General features: G+C 40.7%; 1 protein-coding gene across 2 annotated transcripts in view; it reads right to left on the bottom strand.

Moving 5' to 3' along the window:
- Positions 1-15573, bottom strand: part of DAB2 (DAB adaptor protein 2) — a 70895-nt gene extending 55322 nt beyond the window's left edge. The window contains exon 1 of one of the 2 annotated variants that reach the window (XM_043599460.1): positions 15380-15573. The gene's annotated coding sequence lies outside the window, so the exon portion shown is untranslated. The remainder of the gene's footprint in view (positions 1-15379) is intronic. The other variant, XM_043599497.1, reaches the window with a different exon arrangement.
- Between the last annotated feature and the right edge of the window lie 4309 nt (positions 15574-19882).

Genomic DNA, 19882 nt, shown 5'->3' with positions numbered 1-19882 from the left:
TTTAATGCAATGTTTGAAAAACTAAGTTCCTTGCACGACTTTCCCTTGCACAAATCCCGTCTTCGAGGGAGAAGGAGAAAAAAAAGAAAAAAAAAAAAACCCAAAAAAACCTGACGACTGTGTTCCCAGCCTAGGAAAGGGGTAGTTAATCCCGTGATGGCTTGCTGAAGAATGCATGGTTTATTATTAAAGTAATCTCTTAAGATTTTCCTGGAATGTGCTTCCACAGCAACTCTGCTTGTGCAAGCTATCCTATGTGTGTGTCTTTTCTTCCATAATTAAGCTGGTTTTTCCCCCTTTAGCTCGCAGACCTAATGCTTTCTCTCTCCCTTCTTCTATCCCCCTCCCTACTCCTCTTGTCTCCCTTAAACATCCCATTCTGAATCCTTCCATTTCCCATGAACTGAAATGGCACTTTGGATTTGGTCCTAGGTGAACTGTCCGAGCACCTTGGTGCCTTGTTGGACACTTCCAGATGTTCTAATCGAACAAGGACTGGTTAAAGTTTATGGATCTAGTGAGGTCACGTCTTTTCTTTTTCCTCCTCAGTGTCATAAAAAAATGAAGAAAATAGCTATTGTTCCCAGAAAATGTTCTTTGACCTTGACTTATCCTGCATGTTTACAGATACAGAAAAATTGACCCTATCAGATTTGGCTGTTGGCAAGGCATGACAAATATTAGAGGCTTTCCTATTATCTACCTATCTATCTATCCATTGATCTAACCAAAACCTAAAATATCTGGAGGGCAGTCTTACTGAAGGCAACCTGTTTTTGTTTTGTTTGGTTGGTTGCTTTGGTTTATTTTCTTGGTTATACATGTATAGCACCTCAGAACACAATGCTTGGTATTTGCTTGTGATGTGTAGGACTAGTAAAATTCAAATGGCACTTGATAAGTTGGGATGTTTAAAGTGAAGGACTTTAAAAATTCAATATGATCAATTCATATAACTAATTACATTTTGCTACCAGTATAAACTTTTATAATGAGAAGTTGTAAAGGGGAAAAAGAATACGCATATGAACTACCAGTTACAACATCTTCTTTGGAAAGCAATTTGAAAAGAGTTGTTAAAAATAAAAATGCATAAAATCCTACAAAATGCCAGTATTAATTCTTATTGTAGCCAACACTTAAATAGTTCTCCATCCTATGAATAAGAATCTATCCCTAGAAATAAAGCAGAGATGTTAATCGCTGCATTGTCCATAGTAAGAACCTGGGAACAAATTTTGTCTGTCAATAGGGGAATGATTGAGTCAGTTCTGATTCATCTGCACTGTGAAATCATATGCAATCATTTAAAAGAATAAATTGTGGAGTTAAGCCTTGTAATATGGAAGAATTTCTATTAGGTATTGTTGAGTGAGAAAAACAAGATAAAGAAAAATGTAAAATATGTTTCTGTTTTAGTAATACAAAAAGCAACACCTATCTGTGTGTGTGTGTGTGTGTGTGTGTGTGTGTGTGTGTGTTTGTATGATTATAAGGGAGACTAGAGACTGGATTGCATTAGAGATCACTGGGGACCTGACGGAGATGAGAATAGACAGGGGAAGGAAGGAGGTACAAGTTGTGCAAAAAGGGAAAAAAATTAAAATAGCCTATATGCAGATCTATAGAGATCACATTTGTGCATCTACGTGAAATGGTATATACACAGGTTTGCCTAATTTTTTTTTTAAATACACCAAATGATTTTAAGATAAAGAAGGAGAAGAGTTATAAAAGAAATCCATAAAATAGCTTTCAGGGTGCCTGGGTCACTCAGTCATTTAAAAGTCTGACTTCTGCTCAAGTAGCAATCTTGTGGTTCATGAGTTCAAGCCCCACATTGGGCTCTCTGCCATCAGTGAGGAGCTCGCTTCGGCTCTTCTGCCCCACTCTGTCTCTGCCATTCCCCTGCTCTCTCTCTCTCAAAAACAAATAAACATTAAAAAAATAGGGCGCCTGGGTGGCGCAGTCGGTTAAGCGTCCGACTTCAGCCAGGTCACGATCTCGCGGTCCGTGAGTTCGAGCCCCGCGTCGGGCTCTGGGCCGATGGCTCAGAGCCTGGAGCCTCTTTCCGATTCTGTGTCTCCCTCTCTCTCTGCCCCTCCCCCGTTCATGCTCTGTCTCTCTCTGTCCCAAAAATAAATAAAACGTTGAAAAAAAGAAGAAAAAAAAAAAAGAAAAAAAAATTTAAAAAATAGCTTTCACTGAGGTGTTTTCCTCAAGATCTTTCAAAAGTGAGTTGAGTATTCATCATGCGTTCTCATGATCTCATCTGGCCTTGAGAACAATAGTTCTCCAACATTGATGTTCCCAGCAGACACTCTGGGAGCTTGCGACAAGGGCTAATTCCTGGCCCCAGCCCCAGAGACCTGGACTGGAAAGGCATGTGAGTGGGTCAGCAGGGGGCACGAAGTGCCTGGGAATCTGAGTGCTTACCCACACTTCTGGGTGATTCAGATGCTATAGTCCTGGGTACCACACTTTAAGAAACACTGAGCTCTCCCACAACCAAGAGCATACTCACTCTGTCCTTCTCTGAGTGATGAGAGTTAAGTGGATTGGGCAGAACTGCTAGGATGAGAGGAGGCAGGTGCCATTGGTCTTTAGACATTGGCTTTTCTCTCTCCCATTGGCTCTCGACAGCTTCAGACAGTGTCCTGGCTTTGGTGGTGACTCTCTCCCTGCTCCTCCCCTGTCAAGGCTTGTTTTCAGAGAAAGATCTGATATCAGCCGTGTACACTGACCTATACCCAGACATTTGCACTGCATTTCCAATCCCGTGTCTTACTGTGGCATGAAAGGCACCGCTCATTGTTAAAGAGATCTTAGTCATCAGGAAGAACAGGGACAGATTTTTGTTCCTGCTTTGATCAGGTGAGGCAATTGTCAACTCCACTCTGTACCCAGCTTAAGGTTACCGGAAAGAGAGAAGAATTAGATGACTTCCAACTCCTAGAATGACCCTCTACTACCCCTGAAGTCATAATACATCTTGGCTTCCAAGGGACCACTGGAAAACTGAGACGGGATGTCATGTAAATGCTTACCTCTGTGATACAGGGAAGGAAAGTGGGATTTAGGATCAGATCTGGCTTAAAGTTCTGGGTGTGTCTTTTACTGACTGCAAGACTTAGGGCAACCGGCCTAACTCCTCAAAGGCTCAATTTCCTTATCTATAAAATGGGCCTTCCCTGTCTCCCGCTCGTGTTTTGGTTTTTGGTGGAAGTCAAAGGAAATCATGTTCAATGAGAAGAGTTTGGAGAATTTGAGACCAAATGATGACGGTAAATGATGTTAAAATTATGCAAAAAATACAGTAGTACTAGAAAGCTGTTCTTGCCCCAAATTATTTCTACTCCCAATGGAAATTCTGCCTAGTAAATCATGTGTTAGGTAGCTATGTTCCTCTGGCTGTGGGGAGCTTTCTTAAGGTTGACTTCTCCGGTGGGATAGTCCTGGACCCTGATTTTCTAACATGTTAGTGAGGATCACTTTAACGGATCAATTTAATCCTTTCAAAGAAAGATGAGTAAATTTCTGCTGAGATGGGGATATTAAAACGGGAGAAAAGACAGAAAATGAGAAAAGGGGGACTGAAGACCAACCTCTTGCCCTTTGGAGTTCTATTGCTCCTACTGAGAAGCTGCCTCACTGTCCACAGACACTGAATTCAATCCAAAAATCTTTCTACTCTCCTTTAACTTTGGCCACATGCGGGGCTGGGCTGGCCTAACAGCCTCAGTTGTAAACCAGAGCAGCCATCTGTGCATCAAGAAGGAATGCTATCTTCTGTAGTCATTTAATACTCCGGCTCAAATTCACATCTTAACTAGAGAACAGGGAGAACCCATGTCTGGACTCCAGAGTAACCCTACTCCCCGGTTCTTTTGAAGCTTATATATGTGTGTGCGCCCATGCTTATGTGCAGTTTCTGAAGCAGTGCACCCTAGGTTTCACTGGATTATCAGAAGACCCCATGACATAAGACAAGGTTACATTCCATTGCGCTCTGGGTGTATAGCCACATTCTTTCTACCCATTTTTATCTGAAGATTTTATCTGAGTCTTTTGTACCAATCTGATGTTTTTTTTCCTCACAACATTATTGTCAAACAGGTTAGGGCAAGTATTACTGTTTCTAAAGGTTAAGAAATATAAGTGCAGAAACTTTGATTTTTTTCTGTTTACAGAGTTAGGGACAGAGCTAGAACTGTCACTCAGCTCTTCTGAATGATCTAGAATGTATGGCTTCATGCAGTCATGGCCCAAACAATATTATAAGGGTTATTGGCACCTCTGAGGGTTCACTGTATTCTGTCTTGGTCTGTCCACACCTGGAAAAGAGTATCTGTTGAGGATGCCCCTTCAGATGCAGAAGACACTGGCAAATCAGAGCAGGGCCGCTTGGACCGTGAGGGAATATCTTGGGAACTGAGAACTACGGGCTTTGCCAGTGTGGCCTGGCTGAATTGGGCACGCGTATCCAGGGAAAGAGACTCCTTAGGCACATCAGGTGGGTTAGGGAGGGAGATCTGTGAATAGTAGAGCTCTTTCCAAATACCCAAAGGCTTGTCACGTGGAAAGTAGATTCAACTCCTTTCTTTGGCCACAGATGGTAAAAGCGGATCCTGTACCGGGTTGAAGAGTGTCCCTCCCACCCCTAAGATTCATGTCGACATGGAACCTCAGAATAGTCCCTTTGGAAATAAGGTCTATGCACATACAATTAGTTAAGATGAAGAGCTACTGTATTATGTGAGATCTTGCCTTTTTGTTTGCCTTATGATACCTTTTGGCCAGAATACCTTGGCTTTTTATTATATCCTATTTTGCATTTGGCACAGCTTGGGACCCACTGTGTCTCCAGGTGTGACTCTGAGGAAAATGACTGAACTTCTCTTCTATAAAGCGAGAGAAATAATAGAACTTCCTTCACAGCGCTGTTCTGAGGGTTGAGTAAGTTAATCTGTCTAAAGGACTTCAAGTAGCAATTAGCACATGATAATGTGCATTTTTGTCTGAGTGTCTTAAAAGAATAATTTTTCAAATGTTAAGTAAATTTGAAAATGAGCTTACCCTAAACCTCAGAGATTGCACTTCTAAGTCAGCTTAGAGGAACTCCAATTCATTTGCCAAGAAATATGTCTAAGAATGCTTAGAATAACAAAACGTAGAGCAACTTAAGTGTCCATCAACAGAACAGACAAATAAATCGCGGTGCATGTATTCATTGGGAATACTCTAACAATAATAGGAATGACATGAATCTATGACCCAGAACTGCTTATATCAACACAGATGAACTGAGTAAGAAGAACAAGTTACAGATGAATACATAAAGCATGATGCCACTTATATATGGCTTAAAATATGAAAAATATGTTTCGGATTCTGTGTCTCCCTCTCTCTGACCCTCCCCTGTTCATGCTCTGTCTCTGTCTCAAAACGAAAATAAACGTTAAAAAAAAAATTTAAAAAAAATGAAAAATAAAATTACTCATTACTTAGAGATACAACTATTCATATAAATGAATATATAGATGCCCAAGAGTGATAAATCACAAATTCAAGACGGTGGTTTCCTTGGAAAGAAGAAAGAAGGATGAATTAAAAGGAGGTCTAATTATACTGGTATTTTTTCTTTTTCCTAAGGCTTGATGTAAGGTACATGGGTGAATATTGTTTTACTTTTCATCTCTTTACACAGATGCTCATCTAAGCACTTTATAGATATTAATTTACTTAACCTCATAACACTGCTGTAAGTTAAAACCTATTGTTAGCACCATTTTACAGAGGAGGAAACTGCGGAAGCTGATTAAAGTCACAAAATTACTTAATGGCAGAGCCAGGCTTCACACCCAGGGATTCAGGTCCCAGGGTTTGTGGCTTAACCCCCATGCAATGCCCATGCTCATTAGAATTTTATAAAGAAACGAAAAGGCTGCAGGTGACATTAACTGCCCAACGCAACTTTGGAGTGCACGCGGATCACGTTCCGCTCCCTTGCTCCTGTGACTCTTCCACCTCCAGGCCCCTTGTCCTTCTCTGTCCCACTTTGGCTTTGTACCTCAGCCCCTGTTTTTTTCTTTCCTCCCTGGATCAATGGATTCATTTGGACTCATGTTTCTCGCTTTGATCATGACCTCGGCACACTTTCCAGGACGTCTGTCCCTGGTGTCTAGACTTTGACCATAAGGAGAAAGTTCTGTGCTGACCCTAAGCCTGGGTCTGGACCCGAGAGAGGGACAATGGGAAGTTATACACTGAGCACAACAGTGAAGGGCCACTGAAAAGGAGTGTTTCTCTGAGGAAGGTGTTAAGAATGAGAAGGTAGAAGTAGAGGTGGTAGCAGGTGTGTGTGTGTGTGTGTGTGTGTGTGTGTGTGTGTTTATTAGATAAGCTGCTATTTTTCAGAAGAAATTCGGGTGAAAGATACAAGCTGTGGGGACAATACAAACTACCAATAACATTCCAGACAATTTCTACCCGGCTCTCAGACATCAGCACTCCCTCTGAATGGAGCTACCCTGATTTTCCCCCCATGCCAGGGAAAGCATACTTGTTCTGGTTAATATTGAGACTGATGCTTCTCCCATCTTTGGTAAAAGAACATTCTTCCAGGCCAGCACAGGGAAGGAAACCTCATCACTTGCTTCTGTTGGGAGAGACGCCCAAGCTCCTGAAACCCATCAGTGGGCCTCTACCCGGATTGCTGTTGCTCCAGCCTTCCGTGGAAGAACTGAGCTCACCGAAAGTGTGTTTGTGGAAGAAACACCACCTGGGAAAGTTAGGCTGGGTGTGGGTTTGGAGGGAGGAAAACCCAGTCCAGAACTCCGCAGTTGTTGCTGAAAATGCTCAAGTCCTAAAGTCATTTTGCCGGGGCCGACCAGGAAATGTGTAATCGTAAACTTTAAATGTGTTTATCTGTCAAGTGGACACATTCTGTTATTTTGGTTTATATTGAGGCAGTTTTTAAACTAACGTTAGACATTAACTACACCCAGTAATTTGATCACACTGTCTCATCTCTCTTTTTCCCTCCTCTCATCCTTCCTCTCTCCCTTCCTCCCTCCCTCTCTCTCTCTTTCTCTCTCTCTCTCTCACACACACACCTTTATATTTTGTTGTTATTGAAATCGAGTTATAGACAACAGTTTGTTTTTAAATCTGGTCTATGAATAAAAAAAGCTCAGATTCACTGTGCTTGCTGATTTGCAAGGAGTAACTACCCCACCGTAGCTTATTTCAAGGTGTCATGTGATGTCACTGAATATAGAGATGGAAAGAGATCTGCGCTGCGATTCAGCTCCTCTGAGCCTCTGGCATACCCTGTTATGAGGTGTAGACTAGCTGTTTTCTCTCCTAATAGATTGACTACTGAAGGGTCTCTTTTCACAATTTTCCTGGTCAATAATAATAATCAGTAAAATTAATTAATCAACCATCTATAAATGAAAAACATTGAGTAAAGTCTCTCTGGAACACGGTGTTTAAAGATCGGGACCACAGGGGCGCCTGGGTGGCACAGTCGGTTAAGCATCCGACTTCAGCCAGGTCACGATCTCGCGGTCCGTGAGTTCGAGCCCCGCGTCAGGCTCTGGGCTGATGGCTCAGAGCCTGGAGCCTGTTTCCGATTCTGTGTCTCCCTCTCTCTCTGCCCCCTCCGCCATTCATGCTCTGTCTCTCTCTGTCCCAAAAATAAATAAACGTTGAAAAAAAAAAAATTAAAAGATCGGGACCACAGTGATTAGCTACTTAAATAGAATAATGACTTTGTTTTCCTGTCTCACTGCAATATAATGAAAATCACTTGGGATGGAGATTCAGAATACCTACATTAGAATCCTGGTTCTGGCATTAACTATTCGTATGATTGGATAAACTGCTTAAAGTCTCTAACCTTTACGTTTCTACTGTGCGAAATGGAAAACAATGCTTGTGGTACAGGCTTATTTCGAGGGCTAAATGATATAGGGATGCATGTAAAATAACAAATTCTTGGTAAGTACCAGGCCCTATGATAGCTGTCTATGTTAACTGCAGGACAAAGGAAATGGTCATTTCTCATTTTAAGATTTTCTCATAAAAACAATTCTTAAATTTTGGTGCTTGCCTCCATCCTCTGGAATGAATACTAAGAGGTGACAAGATCCCTGATAATAAAAGAGATAAGGATTAATGGGAAACAATCTTTGGAACATTTTTGTGTGTTACTCTTATTACCCAAAAGCTTCCAAGTTCTGCCACTGCTACCACTATGGTCCAAACCATCATCATTTCTCACGTGGACTATTGAAATAACCTCTCGCTGCTTCTGCTCTTATCCCTCCCACAGTCTAGTCCATATAGCAGCTAGTGGTCTCATGAAAAATGTTCAGTAGTTTCACACTTTTGTTTAGAACCCTTCAATAATTCCCATCTCCGTCGGAGTCAAAGCCAACGTCCTTAGAAATGGCTTCCAAGGCTGTATTGAACTGCCCTCCCTTCCATTACTTTGTAACTGCTAATCTTCCCTTCACTCACTTCACACCCCAGGCCCATTCATATCTCAGACTTTCACACTTGCCGCTCTTTGCCTGGGCTGTCTTCCTCTGGATTCATGACTTCTAAGCTTTCTAAGTAGTTTTGGTAGTTGTTCAAACGTCACCTTCTCATGGAGAGTATTTTTGACCATTGTTTCGGGTTGAGTAGGGTCCTCCTAAAAGTTCATGTCCACCTGGAACTTGTGAAAGTGACCTTCTTTGGAAATAGGGTTTTTGCAGATGTAATCTAGTTAAGATAAGGTCATATGGGATTAGAATCGGCCCTAAATCCGACAACTGGTGTCCTTATGATAAAAGGGAAATTGGACACAGACACACAGGAAAGAAGATGATATAAAGATGGAGGCAGAGGTTGGGCCAAGGCAGCTGGCCGGCCTGCGTACACCAAGGACGGAGGCTGTTAACAGGAGCTGGGAGAGAAGCATCGAACAGATTCTTCCTTGGAGCCTTTGGAAGAAGCAGGGCCCTGACACCTCCTTGATTTGTGAGAGAATAAATCTCTCTTGTTTTAAACCACCTAGATTTTAATAGTTTGTTACAGCAGCTCGAGAAAGCTAACGAAACCAATCAATTTTCAGTTGCTGCCCTACTACCTTATCCTTATTCCCTCCTCTCTGATTTATGCTTTCCCCATAGCACCTATCCTGACAGAGCCTGGTGATTTCTAACTTCCCATAAGCAACATGTTTCATTGACTGTAACTATCAGCAAATCATTGTAATCTTCAAACATGATTTAGCTTTCCCTTCTCACCTATTCTTGCCAACCAGAAATCTTTATCTTTGCCTTTGTGATATTCCTTCTTTAGTGAGGGGGAGCACCCACTAAACTTGTCTGACTTCTACAGTTCCTTTTGTTCCAGGTTCAAGAAAATAGCTGCATGGGGCATCTGGGTGGCTCAGTCAGTTAAGCATCTGACTCTTGGTTTTGGCTCAGGTCACAATCTCGTGGCTCGTGAGTTGGAACCTTGTATCAAGCTCCCCACTGACAGTGCAGAACCTGCTTGGTATTCTCCCTCTTTCTCTCTCTCTCTCTCTCTCTCTCTGCCCCTCCCCTGCTCATTTTCTCTCTCTCTCTCTCTCTCTCTCTCTCTGAAAACTTAAAAAAATAGCTGCATGTAGTTAGTTACTACACTGATACAGATCCATTAAAACAAGTAAAGCCAAAAAGAGAGGACATATATCGTTTAATTTGAGGATCTGATTTCTAGTAGGTCCATAATAGGAACCTGTTATATTCTATACTTGGTATCTAAAAAGGCTAGATAATGCACTCACACACTTGACAAAATTAACGGTAATTCTTAATGTCTTGTAAAATCCTGATTCCTCTGTCTCAAAAATATCTCTTAATATATTATTTGCTAGACTCATAACCTAAGCAAGATTCAAAACAAACAGAAAATTGAATAGTTTGTCTTTTAAATTGTCCATAAATCTATAGCAGTTTTTCCCACCCCACACCACTCTATTTTGTTAACACCATTGACTTGTTGGAGAAAACTATCCATTTATCCAGTTTAATGTACCACAGCATGGATTTGTTGACATGCCTGGTGGTGTCATTTAATTTGATCTTCTATCTATATTTCCTCTAACCTGGTAGATATATTGACAGGCTTCAGTATACTTCAAATAGACTTCACAGTTAGCTGCGTATTTTCTACAGCATATCACAGAAGTGATCTTTTAAAAAGCATCAGGGGCTCTTGGGTGGCTCAGTAGGTTAAGCGCCTGACTTTGGCTCAGGTCATGATCTTGTGGTTCATGAGTTCAAGCCCTATGTTGGGGCTCTGTGCTGACAGCTCAGAGCCTGGAGCCTGCTTCAGATTCTGTGTCTTCCTCTCTCTCTGCCCCTCCCACACTTGTGCTTTCTCTCTCTCTCTCTCTCTCAAAAATGAATAAACATTAAAAAAATAAAATAACCTACTCCATCCCCCAAAGGGGGATAGAGGCAAAACAAGATTGTTGAAGCAGAGTGATGGGTATGTAGGGGTTCAATGTACAATTCTCTACATTCTTGTTTATATTTGAAAATTTCTGCAATACAAAGAATTAAAGATCACTGGCACCATTAGGTGTTTCATATAGTTCATTTGTTCATAATTCATTCACTCATTCATTCATCCAACATTTGTTTTAATTATTTTAGAGAGAGAGCGTGCAAGCAGGGGAAAGAGGGGGAGGGAGAGGGAGAGGGAGAAGCAGACAGAGACAGAGAGAGAGACTCAACGTGGAGCCCAACGTGTGGCTCGATCCCACGACCCTGGGATCATGACCTGAGCCAAAACTAAGAGTCAGATGCTTAACTGACTGAGCCACTCAGGTGCCCCTCATGCAACATTTTCCATAAGCCTGTTACTGTTGGTTTACCAGTTGGGTGCTGTCCGTAAAGAAGTCGTGGCTCCACTCCCTAGGATTCCATGCTTAGCTCAGAGAACTTCCCACATGGAGCTATTTTAAAAACCATTATTCTTTCAGCCTTTAGAAACCCCAAATTCAGATTCTGGATATCATGGCACCCCCCTAACTGAAAGAATGGCTTTGTTTCCCTAGCTCCCCTCCAGAGCAGACCCAGACATGCGTGCCGGAGGGGTGCCTTCCAGGATCACGGATCCATGGAGTCCTAATAACCACTGTCCACTCAACATTAGGCCTTATCAGAAGGCCCAGGCCTGGGCCCCTCTTTGATGGCCCTATGTTCCCAAGTGCTTTTTTTCTGGGTTACTGATTTCAGGCTGGAGTCAGATGATTTGCAAAATGACCTGCCTTTCCTGTCTGCTTCACACCACGGGGGCGAGGAGAACAAATAGGTACAAAGTCTGGCTCCTGAGCCCTAGAAAGAGGCCTGTATTGCTGTCATGTGCTTGTCTGATGAGATGTTACAGGGTTTGTTTTTTTCTTTTTTCTGGCTTGATAAAGGTAAGGAATTAATCTACAAAGCTTTAAGTAGATTTTCTTTTGGGAGTGTCTTTGGTTGTCAGGATAGAGCTGCAAAAGGCAATTCTCCATTTTGAAGGTACTGCTGATGTCTTGAGGGTGGGGAGGGCATCACTTCTCTTCCTTATCCTTCTGTCACTCCAGCATGAGTGGCACCTCTAACCAGGGAGCAGAAGAGGAATGGGATAGAACTTTGACCTTCACGAAGATGATGCTGATTATGCATTTTTGCATATAACTTTATAGTTTAATAAACTTTCAAAAATGTTCTCATTGGATCCTTCTATCCTTGTTGCAAGTTAGAAAAGTATAATTGTCCTCATTTTGAAGGTGATAAAAATGGGTCTCAGAGAATCAGGGATACTCCTTCAAGTGCATGTAGATTCCTCGTGAAGGTGCCAAGATTCAAATAAATTCTTCTAACACTTATTACCCTGCCAAGTCAACTTTAAGCTACTCGGAATGACCTCCTAAACATTTGATGAAGGAGAAGGAAGAGGATATATATATTAGAGTTTTGAATTATCCCTAATGTCTCTCTTAGCACAGATGCTATTAATTTTCCTAATTTTTTTTATTTTGCTAGATGCATACTCTTTTTAATCTCCAAGTATCTTTGAGCATTATAATGTAAAATCATAATGCCGTATGTTTCTATTTTGCCTAAAACACTGTAATTGAATCAGAAAATTATTTTGGTACTACTGTATATATAATAAATGGCACTGTATATATCAGATATAGTACAACTTAGGGCTTTCTCCAAACAATTTGTTCTCCAAACCAGTCAACTTTTTGCTGCATAAAGATAGGATTCTTCTGCCTCATGTCTGCCATCAAGATAGGACAACTGTCCTTTGTTATTTGGATTAGTATAAGTCTCAGAGCAGTGGTAAGTTAGCACACTTGTCCCTTGTGAAGAAAGATTGCCCAGAGGACATGTGAGGGAAACATTAACATCTCTTCATGGCCATCTGGTTCTTCTTAGCTGAGGAATGCTCACCGGTTATGGCAGTCCTGAGTAAAAGTCATAGGAAGAGATAGAGACTTGGATCCAAGCAAGGAAAACAATGTGAGGGAATAAAGATAGAATAGAAATAGAGTTGGCAACAAAGTGCTACACACACACACACACACACACACACACCAAAACCTGAGATGAATCAGGTGAAAAACTTACTCTTTGGATTGGGAAACATTTGGAGCTGAAATAATCTTTTTGAAGAATTTGTACTATTCGTTATCATTGAACAGTCTCCAAACTGAACAGCCATATAAGTCTGGACACAATAAAAACATTTTTTAAAGCCATAACAGTATTTTGTTAAAGAAGGAAGTAAAGATATTTCTCTGAATGGATCTTCTTAAAATATAATGGAAGATGATATTTTAAAGAACACAAATGTTAATGAGGACACAAAGATCGTAAGATAATTTATTCATGGCAAAGAAGGTTCAAGTTCGAGTTCCTCGGTAAAGAAGGTCTTTTTTCCACTCCAATAGAGGGTACACTGGCCTGGGGTATAGTTGACCTTGTGGCTAATAATGGCACAGCCACTACTTTGTGTCTTATGGCAAATAACTACTCTGTGTGTGCAGCATTCTTCAGTTTGAAAAATACTTGCCCTGCATACTATGATAAGAGATAAAATTTATCATGCCAGAAATGTTGTATAAAATAATATCATTACATATTTTGAACACAAAGAAGAGGATTAAACATTTTGCTTTCAATTGATTTATGTAAGTCATAATATATTTTAAATTGCAAATAATTTGACAATGCTCTGAGCTGGTGATCATCTTACTTTTTTAGGGGAGCTTCAACATGCTTAGTCAGTAAGATATGTTTATTAACCCTTCTCCAAATTGCAAACACCATGCAGAGAAAGATGCTATTATTTACACTGAGTATACAATATATCTACAGAGTCTGAATAAATACACATCCCAAAGCAATTCTTATTGTGAAATTAAAAGTGGATTATAACCTGTTTAATAATATTAGATGCTTTATATTTGTCTCCTAGCAACTAAATAATATGGATAAGTAAAGAAATTTTTTTAATATGTCTTCAATCATTATTATAATTACGTATAGAGAGTCTTTGAAAAAATATCTCCAAATATATAATAATCTCTTAGTTATAACATAAATATCATGCAGACCCAACTCCTGAAATATAGAGCAAGCAAGCCAGTATTCCAATTAAACCTTCTAAGAAGTAATTAAATGGAATAGATTTTTTTCTCTCATTATGTCTACAGGTGATACCGAATATTGAATAGACTTTTTAAGTCATCTGATAGAATTTCTCACAGAAAATTTATTCTGGCTTACGTCCCAATTTTACTCTTCCATACTCCTCTTTACTCAGTGTCAATAGAAGTTGAATTTTCTAAGAACAAAACACAGTTTCTCCTAAAATTGTTAGATTTTGTCACATAACACTATATACGACTGATTTAATAGAATAAGAAACATTCTACTTCTTGGGGATACTTTTTGGAACTTATTAAATACTAATCAGTGTGTCATGAATTTTTTATCTAGATACCAGGATTTACTTCTCTTCAGCTTAATTTTATATTTATTTTTGAAAGGTGGGGTGGGGTGGGGAAAGAATATCCCTTTAAAAGTTACTGAAACATTCTAACTTGCTTTTGAAACTTGTGAACATTAATGAAAGCTTGGAAAGTGACGCCTTGCAAAAATATTTCACTCATTCTGAATAAGACTGGAAACAACATTTCTCCAACATTTACCTCTGGGTAAAAGCTGGAGGCCTGGACATCCAAACAATGCTGTGTCTATCAGAAAGCAAGCCGAAAATGAAATGGAAATCGTATTTGCTTTCATTTCCTTCCCTCCACATGAAAGGAAGGAAGGAAGGAAGGAAGGAAGGAAGGAAGAAGAGAAGAAGTAAAGAATTGAACAAAAGCTATCTGGACATACTTTAGAAATGCTGCGTGCATATGTGTGTGTGTTTATGATTGTGTGGGTATGTGTATGTTGGATTTCAGCTAGAGAGTATTTTCTGCATCTCCACAATTTCTACACCAGCTTGAGACCAAATAATATTTAATCACTTCCATAAAAATGCCAAAATAAGAAAAACATGCATGAAAAAGACGGCAATATGAAGAAGGCATGCTATATATATGTTATAGCTGACCACAAACATCATTCACAAAACAAGCAAGCGGCCTAACCAGGAATTTTCCAAATGCTTGTTTTGGGAGAAGTTAACTCCCATACAGAGAGCTTTAAAATAGAAGAGGAAAATGACAGGTTAGTGCTGACCCTTTTAACTGATTTTTCCCTAAAATAAAGACAGCATCTTGAATTAAAATGCAAGCCCTTAGAGCGTGCTTACGAGAAAGCATCACATATACAAATAATAGTTTAGCACGCTGACCCTTTTCACAGAAACAAAAACCCGGTCCGGACCAGGAGGAGGCCTCTGTGTAAGAGGCTATTCCTGCCCTTCCAAGCTGGCCCACTTCCTCCTGGTTTTGGAAGCTTTTCCACTTTGGACCCTTGTTCCTTTCTCCTTCTGGTGTTTTTAGAGAATGACAGAGTTTATCCAACAGGAAATAATAGCATAGTTTTTGCAAGACCTCTATTTCCCCACTACCGGCTTGAACAAGAATCAGGACTACCATGTGGTGCTGTTGAACTTCGCTAAGAGAGCTTTGAGGCATACACACAACATCAGTCTGACGTTAGTTATGTTAGTTACGTTTGGGGAAAAGTGGAGAGGTTGGATTCCGCACAGCTTTTGGAACCATGGACTCTCAGGATCTTAAAGGACCTTGGGGGCCATCCAGCCCCGTCTCCCACTCTCTGCTTACATTCCTTCCCCAACACCACTTCTCCCTGCCCCAACTTACCCTGGGCCACTTTCCGCAAAGGGGATCTCCTGAGCCATTCCAGCGTGTCCTTACTTAGGCTAAATACTTTTTTCTGTTTGCTCCTCATCAAACGCAGACAGAGTATAAGATGCTGCCTCCTTCGGCAAGTTTCGCTTACCTTTCTTTTAGGCTCCGAGACATTGCATAAAACTAACCCAGATGTCAGCTGATGTATTATGAATTTAGAATGGGAACCTCGAGTTCCTTCCTGTCTCTCCGTGGATTTTCAGGGGAGATGATTTACAGTTGTCCTGGCCACTGCTGGCTTGAAGCTGTTGTTTCTGCTTTTTTTTTTTTCAGTTCATGGTTTACTCTGCTGTTCCTCATCTGCCACTTCTTTTTGTACCCTGTCAAACTCAACATCCTTCCTTGATCAGTGCTCTCTAACTCCCTTAGGAAATCCACCTAAATCCAGACTCTGGGTGTCTTTTCCGAAGGTGTGTGGAAACGAACGGGATTTATTTTGACATACGTATATTGACCTGTATAGGAGTTAAATATATATTGTATTGTGTTAACAAATACGAAAAATACGTATTTATTTGTTGTGACATGTATACCACACACACGTGTATTTGAATATTTGACGTCCCAATGATTAAAAGTCTTACTCTTTGCTCCTTTGCAGAGCCATACTTTTTCTTATCCTCAAATTCCTATTTTTTCCTGTGCCGAGTGGTTTCGAAATGCTTTTTGTTTGCTCCCTCCTGTCTTCGCAAGCTTCTAAATTCTTGCTGGTGACGTGCTGAATTATCTTTATTTCTTTCAGTGCCAGCCTCCTCATGCCCTCGGCTTCTTACTGCCCACACCAAAGGTTTATTGTGACATTTTAAATAAAACTGCTTCCTTCCTTGGGGAGGATACCAGCGTTGGAGACTCTCTCCAGGCCTTGCCTGGGGGGAATGCATTTGTTGAGAAGGTTATAAGGAAAAGGGAGGAAACCAAACAATGGAGTCAAAGAAGAGTAAGTACTGGATTAACCAACTGGACCTGCTGCTGAGGGCGATTTTTAAAAATCTGAGTTGTTGGCTCAGTTGTGCTGTGTCAAACATGCAAAAGTAAAAAAAAAAAAAAAGTCCTTCTGAGCCGCAAGTAGAAAAGTTGACCCTTATCTAGATTAAAAATCTGCCCCGGGGCACCTGGGTGGCTCAGTCAGTTGAGCATCTGACTTAGACTCAGGTCATGATCTCACCGTTTGTGAGTTCGAGCCCCCATATCGGGCTCTTTGCTGTCAACACAGAGCCTGGAGCCTGCTTGGGATCCTCTGTCTCCCTCTGTCTCTGCCCTTCTCCTATAGGTTCTCTCTCTCTCTCTCTCTCTCTCAAAATAAATAAATAAACATTTAAAAAAAACCTGCCAAAGCCTGAAATTGTGCGTATAAATTCCATGAAGTACTAGTGACCGCATCTGGGGGATCAGAGTGTGAAAGTTGGGATCATGAGCTAAAGCTGCCTGGATTCAAGTGTTCCAGACATCTTATTATTCCAGCTTGGCTTATGATTTTAGAAAATTTAACTAAGGCCAAAAATAGTATGAAAATAGAAGAAAGCAGAGAGTAGGTGTTAGCTAGGAACTACAACTGTGCAACTTTAATTTTTCAGGAGAGCTCTAACTTCCAATGTCTTTCTGTCTCTCATAATGTTCAGATCATGCTTATTGATTTATGGTTCAGAAAATATATTTATTCCATACATGAGCCTCAGGAATTATTCGAGCGAAAACTTTGCAAATCTAAATTGCAAATATGGCACTGAGTTTAAGAAGACATATTGAACTCACATGTTTACCCCCTCTGTCTCCCAAGCCTCCACTAAACTCAAATAAATAAAAGGCTATCAAACCTAATGCGACAAAAAGAACAGAAGAGGGCTTCAGCAGGCAAGCTATTTGAACAAATTGCTGAGCGACAGACATGGATGAAATTGTAGACGTTGACTTATTAGGGCAGGGGAATGCAGACCTCATGTCCACACAGGTAGCACAGTAACTGTGGTGAAAGCAGTTCACACTTCAGAACCCTGGAGAGGCTTAGCTCCCAGCAGCAGCCAGTGTGGTAGATGGAGGGTTGAGGCATGGGGCTGGACCAAGGAGTAGATGGGAAGATTATATAAGTTGGTCCTGTCCAAGGAATGGAACCCTAAAAGGTCCTTCTAATTCCCCAGCGCCCGCCATGAACACAACATTCATGCCTACAACACTTCCCACTTTGCCCATCATTACTATGAACATCATTTATTAACCAGAGAAACCGGATGGGAGTGGCTGGTGATTCAAAGACACCACACATGGTGACAGAGGAGTGAAGGCTAGAGTCATGACTCAACACAAGGGAACTAATAAAAGTCTGCTCTTATTAGAAGCCTCTAGAATAGTTTAATCCTCCAGTCCCCCTTCCCTTCACATGCACATAACACCACAACCAGGATGCTGTTAAAGGTAAAAGATTAGAGGAAAGACTAGTGGTTTGGAAACCCTGACAAAATGGCCAGGTGTCTGTACAACCTCCCTGCAGGGAAGTCAACTAACCCTGTGTGTGTGTGCACGTAGCTTCCACTCAGATTTTAAAGTCCCACTCTTAACTAGGAACAACCTTGGATCACCAGAAAGTTAAGGTAAATCCTCATCATGAAGAGAGGAACCAAAGTAAACAAGGAGAAATCAGGGGGGAAAAAAGAAAATGGAGATAATGCAGGGATCATGCAGATGCTAAAAATGTTTATTAATATTCTTTGAGAAGAATATTCTTGGGAAGCTATTAAGTCCATAAACAATAATAGATTGCTGTAAAGAAAAAAAAAATAAACCCAGGGCACCTGGGAGGCTCAGTCGGTTAAGCATCCAACTTCAGCTCAGGTCAAGATCTCATGGTTCATGAGTTCGAGCCCCGTGTCAAGCTCTGTGCTGACAGCTCAGAGCCTGGAGCCTGTTTCAGATTCTGTGTCTCCCTTTCTCTCTGCCCCCACCCCCCCAGCTCATGCCCAGTCTGTCTCTCTTTCTCAAAAATAAACATTAAAGAAAATGAAAGAAAGAAAGAAAGAAAGAAAGAAAGAAAGAAAGAAAGAAACCCAATAGAGTTCTCAGGAATTAAAAATACAGTAGTGCTATTTCTCCCATAAAAATAGGAGTAGTAGCATTGGGAGATAAATTCTAGGAGTGTTCCCAGACATAGAACCATAAGATGGGGAGATGGAAATTTTGAAGAAGATAAAAATCAAAGATCAATCTCAGAAGCCAAAAATCTGACTGGTGGAACTTTCAGAAAGAGATACTAGAGGGAAAAGATATATAATGTACTAAAGAAAATATATCAAAATGGATAGATAGCCATCTCCAGAAGGAAAAAACAAAAGTGGTTATCCAGTACAATGATGGTACAACTTCAGAAGCCAAGGCAGAGGGAAGATCCAAATCATTATTCATAATTAATCTTATTCTAACAAAAAGAAAGTAAGACAAATGAAAATAAAGGGTTTACCCGATCTTGTCACTTTATGCTCAGGCTCTTCACTGATTTGCCAATTTCCTCAGAATCAATTTTCATCTCCTGCACACAGCAGACCAGGCCGTTCAGGAGCTGCTTCTAGCTCACCTCGCTTCTTTTTGTCCTACAGTCTTCTGGAACCTTTGGCATTTGCCAGAACACAATACTAACATTTCTCTCACTGCCTAGTGTTTTCTTCACCTGAGTATCTCTCTTTTCTCATCTGCCTTCTCCCTTTGAATGGCTAAATGTTCTTATTTATTTTTGAGATCATGGCTCAGATGCTTTCTTTCTGGAATGTTCTCCTAACCTCTGCTGGACTGGGTTAGGTTATCTTTCCCTGCTCCTATAGAGTTCCGTGCTTCTGTCTAGTAGAGTGATAGTCACTCTATTGTAATTCTTCAGCAACTTTGCGTATCCACACCTCCAATGAAACTGAGTCTTGAATACAAAGACAGTCTCTTGTTTACTTAGTGACCCCCAGCACCTACCACAGGACCTGCACACAGTAGACAAAAAAAAAAAATTGTTTTGGTGATAAAGATATCAAGCGAAGGAAGAGATAGGGCAGTACTATAGGCAATGAGGAAACCAAAATGGGAGAAAGCCGGTGGTTCTATTAATACTCTTATAAGGATATTTAAAACTATTCTCTTTTCTTCTTGCCTTAAATTACCATAGTTCGTTGATTCAAAGATAAATATTTTTTGCACAGTTTAATATTTCTGAAGTTAGAATGTGTCATGCATTTGATGGCACGCGTACACTTTTTAAGTGGCAACATTTTCACTGTTTTTAGTGGTAGTTAAAATAATGGTGCATCTTGCAGTCAAAGAAGTCATAGAGTTGATGAATTATGGTTCACGTAAGTTAAATACTTATACGACACGTCCACCAGGTCTGGGAAGGAATGCAGTGGGATTGACGTCCTGAGGTGGACTGACAGAGCATGAGGGCCAAGGACTGTAAGAGCTTCGAACTATCAGTGTTTCTTGGCACCG

This window comes from Prionailurus bengalensis, chromosome A1 (genome assembly GCF_016509475.1).
Source record: "Prionailurus bengalensis isolate Pbe53 chromosome A1, Fcat_Pben_1.1_paternal_pri, whole genome shotgun sequence".
In the NCBI taxonomy this organism is placed as follows: Eukaryota; Metazoa; Chordata; class Mammalia; order Carnivora; family Felidae; genus Prionailurus; species Prionailurus bengalensis.
This window is presented reverse-complemented; position numbering and strand designations above follow the sequence as displayed.